The following is a 5,011-nucleotide window of genomic DNA, read 5'->3' as shown; positions in this document are numbered from 1 at the left end:
TCCTGGCTTGATCCACGAAACTCAGCTATCTCCCTCCGAAGCTCTTCAATCGCCTGATGTAGAGCATCGGTCTCTGAGGCATGAGTGAGATCAGAAACCTGCATCTGTAACTCTAAGTCTGCCACTTCCTGCTTGAGCAGGGCAGTCTCCTTACGGAGCTCATAAATCTGTGTTTGTAGGTCAGGTGGCTGCAGAGACAAATTGTTAGACATAACAGTGATCTGGGGAGTAAGAGGTGTAGGAGTGTACTCAGCGGCGGGAGGCGATTTCGGCTCTTCGACAGTCTCTCCATAACCCTCTAGAGCATAACTCCAATTTTCAGGATCATGGACACTGGTCATCAGCTGATCTGGTAATGTGAAATAGTGTATCGCTTCGCCGTCGATCAGCAGTCTAAACATGTTGGGCTCAAAAAAAACCCTCCTCATCAGTCCTCTATCAAGACAAAAATCAATATCCAGGGTGGTGTAGAAGCAGAAGGTCCTGAGGTGCAATAACTTGCGAGACAGACCCAATGCAGTAGCAATCTGTGTAACAATCCCACCGACATGGATGATGCCTACGGATGATCTGGCAACACTAGCCAAGCCCTTTAGCAGAAAGTTGCCACAAGCAACAGGGCGAGACTGAGTCGCACAAAACAGTAGGAAAATCTCCTCTTCACTTAGCAGTGTCTCTGTATCTGGAAAACCTAGGAAAGAATGTGCTAGAATCATCTGGAAGTACCTCAATGCAGGGTTGTGGATTACCTGAGAAAACTGGGTAGAAGGATCTTGGCTCCCTCCGCCGGATATTTTAGTCCAAAACTTTTCCACTTCTCTGCTCATAAAATACCCCATCAGTGTATCTGGAATAGCATCAGGAGTAGTCTGGAAACCTAACAAATCACCAAACTCCTTGTGAGAGAATGAGTAGTCAATCCCGAACAACCTGAAAACAGCGAGTCCATCGGGTCCAGCCCAGGGGTCATAATGAAACGAGCTGAGGAACTCAAGAGTCAAGTTCCTATAAGTGTTGTTCCTGTAGTCAAACTGTTCCCACTGGAGTTGATGGCATAAAAATCTGACGCTTGGCTCTATCCCCAAGGCATCCATGCAGTCATGGTCAGGGTACCTGGTAGGAGCCATAAGGCGTCTCATGTGAACATAGTAACGCTCTCTCTGTGCATCATCTCTAAAGGCCACGTGCATGTCATCAGGGTTCTGCATTCTGTACAAGGTTAGCAAACAAGTCCTGAAAGCACATAAAACATTCAATCGTTAGTCCTGACATAATAATAATAATATAAACAAAATAAAGTAAAAGTAAAAATAAAAAGTACAAAAAATAAGAAAAACCATGGGTTGCCTCCCATGCAGCGCTTGTTTAACGTCATTAGCTCGACGACCGATATTTAAACATCATTGGAAGGATATGGTGGATCACTCAGAGTATGGCAGGTGTATGTTGTCGGGATGTCACCTCCTTCGTAGGGCTTCAACCTCTGTCCATTGACGATGAACGGTTTACATGTCTGGTTCTTGATTTCAATAGCACCGGATCTCAGGATCTTAGATACTTCGAAAGGGCCAGTCCATCTCGAACGGAGTTTACCTGGAAAAAGTCGTAACCTAGAATCGAACAGGAGAACAGGATCGCCTATTTTGAAGTCTCTTCTTATGATTCTTTTGTCATGCCAAGCTTTTGTTCTTTCTTTGTATATGATGGCATTTTCGTAGGCAGATTGTCTGAGCTCTTCTAATTTGTGGATGTCAAGGATACGTTTCTCACCAGCTGTCAAGTAATCCAAATTCAAAGTTTTGATGGCCCAATAGGCCTTATGTTCCAATTCAAAAGGTAAGTGACATGATTTTCCATAGACCAGTTGATAAGGGGTTGTTCCTATAGGAGTTTTGAAAGCGGTTCTATAGGCCCATAATGCTTCTTGAAGTTTCTGTGACCAATCCTTTCTAGATATAGAGACAGTCTTCTCGAGGATTTGTTTTATCTCCCTATTAGATACTTCCACTTGTCCATTGGTCTGTGGGTGGTATGGTGTTGCTACTCTATGCTTAACTCCATACTTGCTTAAAAGTTTATCAAATATTCTCGATATGAAGTGCGATCCTCCATCGCTTATGACTAAACGGGGTGTTCCAAACCTGGGAAATATATAATTTTTGAATAATTTGATGACTACTCTGGTGTCGTTTGTGGGTGCGGCGATAGCTTCAATCCATTTAGACACGTAGTCAACAGCTACTAAGATGTACTGATTTCCAAAAGATGGTGGGAACGGTCCCATAAAGTCTATACCCCATACGTCGAAGAGTTCTACTTCTTGGATATTTCTTAACGGCATTTCATTACGTCTTGAAATATTTCCTGTGCGTTGGCATCTATCACACTTGACAATGAAAGCATGGACATCACGCCACATAGTAGGCCAGAATAGGCCAGCTTGAAGAATCTTGGCGTAGGTCTTAGATGTGCTTGCATGTCCACCATAGGGTGCAGAGTGACAATGCTCAATTATATTATTTACCTCTTCTTCTGGAACACAACGGCGGAAAATGCCATCTTTACCTCTCTTGAAAAGAAATGGTTCGTCCCAATAGAAGTTTCTCACATCACTATAGAACTTCTTCTTCCGGTGGTAGTTTAGATCAGGGGGTATGATGTCAGCGGCTAGATAATTAACAAAGTCTGCATACCAAGGTACATCACTTATGGCTAAGGATTTTTGAAAATACTCATGAGGGTCTGGGTTATCTTCTTCAATGGTTTCTAGTTGGGCTATCAGTCTATCATAGGCAAAATCGTCATTTATGGGAACTGGATCAGGTTTCAGGTATTCTAGCCTAGATAGGTGATCAGCTACCACATTATCAGTGCCTTTCTTATCACGGATATCCAAATCAAACTCTTGCAGTAATAGAATCCATCGAAGTAACCTAGGCTTGGCATCCTTTTTGCTTAGTAAGTAACGAATGGCAGCATGGTCGGTATAAACTATAATCTTGGCTCCTACTAGATAAGATCTAAATTTGTCTATTGCAAAAACTACAGCTAGGAGCTCTTTTTCGGTTGTTGCGTAATTGAGCTGTGCAGCGTCTAGGGTTCTACTGGCATAATAAATCACATGTAACTTCTTATCTTTTCTCTGACCTAGAACGGCTCCAACAGCGTAATCACTGGCGTCACACATTATCTCAAACGGTTCTGACCAATCAGGGGGTTTCATTATAGGTGCTGAAGTCAGAGCTTCCTTCAGAAGATTAAATGCTTCAGTACATTTTTCATCGAAGATAAATTCAGCATCTTTCATTAAAAGACCAGTTAAGGGCTTTGTTATTTTGGAGAAATCTTTGATGAAACGTCGGTAAAATCCGGCATGTCCAAGAAAACTTCTTATCTCCCTGATAGTCTTCGGCGGTTTTAGATTCTCTATGACTTCTATTTTTGCTTTATCTACCTCTATACCTTTTTCGGAAACTATATGTCCTAAAACAATCCCTTCGGTGACCATGAAATGACATTTTTCCCAATTTAGCACAAGGTTTACCTCCACACATCTCTCCAGGATTTTCTCAAGGTTGACAAGACAATTTTTGAAATCTGATCCACAAACTGAGAAATCGTCCATAAATACTTCCATAATTCCATCTAAATAATCAGCAAAGATAGACATCATGCAGCGTTGGAAAGTTGCAGGAGCATTACAAAGTCCAAAAGGCATTCTTCTATAGGCAAAAGTTCCAACTGGGCATGTAAAGGTAGTTTTTTCTTGATCTTCGGGGTGAATAGGTATTTGGAAGAATCCTGAATATCCATCTAAATAACAAAAGTAAGAGTGTCTGGCTAGGCGCTCCAACATTTGATCTATGAATGGTAATGGGAAATGGTCCTTCCTAGTTGCTTTATTTAATTTTCTATAATCTATGCACATACGCCAACCTCCATCGGTTCTTTTTGCTACAGGTTCGCCCTTCTCGTTTTGCACGACTGTGATGCCTCCCTTTTTGGGTACTACATGCACAGGACTTACCCATTTACTGTCCGAGATCTGATATATTATACCTGCCTCTAGTAACTTAAGAACTTCAGTCTTAACTACCGCGCTCATTATAGGATTTATTCTACGTTGGTGTTCTCTGGAAGGTTTTGAATCTTCTTCAAGCAAAATCCGATGCATGCATACGGATGGGCTTATTCCTTTTAGATCAGAGATCTTATATCCTAAGGCTGAGGGGTACCTACGTAAAACTTCTAATAATTGATCGGTTTCTTTTTGGTTTAAGGTAGCACTGACTATAACTGGACGATTCATATCTTCATCCAGAAATTCATATCTCAGGTTTTTAGGCAGTTCCTTAAGTTTTACGGTCGGTTTCATAGGGCAAGGCATAGGATCTGGGGTAAGAGATAAACATTCGTGAAGGTTATCATCAATGTAGGGTGTTTTATAATTGTCATCTTCCAAAATAAGGGTTGATGGCAATTTTATAGATTTATTTTCTTCTTCTTGTTCTAATTCCCTAATGCATTCTTCGATGATATCTAAGGCATAACAAGAATCTCCTATCACAGGTGCCATAAGAAATTTTGACAATATAAATTCTATCTTCTCTTCACCTACCTCAAAAGTTAGTTTTCCTTTTTTAACATCTATTACGGCTCCAGCAGTCGATAAGAACGGTCTACCTAGGAGGATTGGTATGTCGTCATCTTCTTTAATGTCCATGACAACAAAATCAGTAGGTATAAACAACTGACCCACCCTAACAGGGACGTCTTCAAGTATGCCTATAGGGTATTTAACGGATCTATCGGCTAATTGAAGCGACATCTTAGTAGGTTGTAATTCTCCTAAGTTTAATCTCTCACAAACTGCTAAAGGCATTAAGCTCACACTAGCTCCTAAGTCTAGAAAAGCTTTTTCGATGACATGATTCCCTAAAATACAAGGAATGGAAAAATTTCCGGGATCTTTATCTTTCTTTGCTAACCTATCTTCGGAAATAGAATTACA

This window comes from Lathyrus oleraceus, chromosome 5 (genome assembly GCF_024323335.1).
Source record: "Lathyrus oleraceus cultivar Zhongwan6 chromosome 5, CAAS_Psat_ZW6_1.0, whole genome shotgun sequence".
Classification (NCBI taxonomy): Eukaryota; Viridiplantae; Streptophyta; class Magnoliopsida; order Fabales; family Fabaceae; genus Lathyrus; species Lathyrus oleraceus.
The sequence above is the reverse complement of the archived record's forward strand: the minus strand, read 5'-3'. Positions refer to the sequence as shown.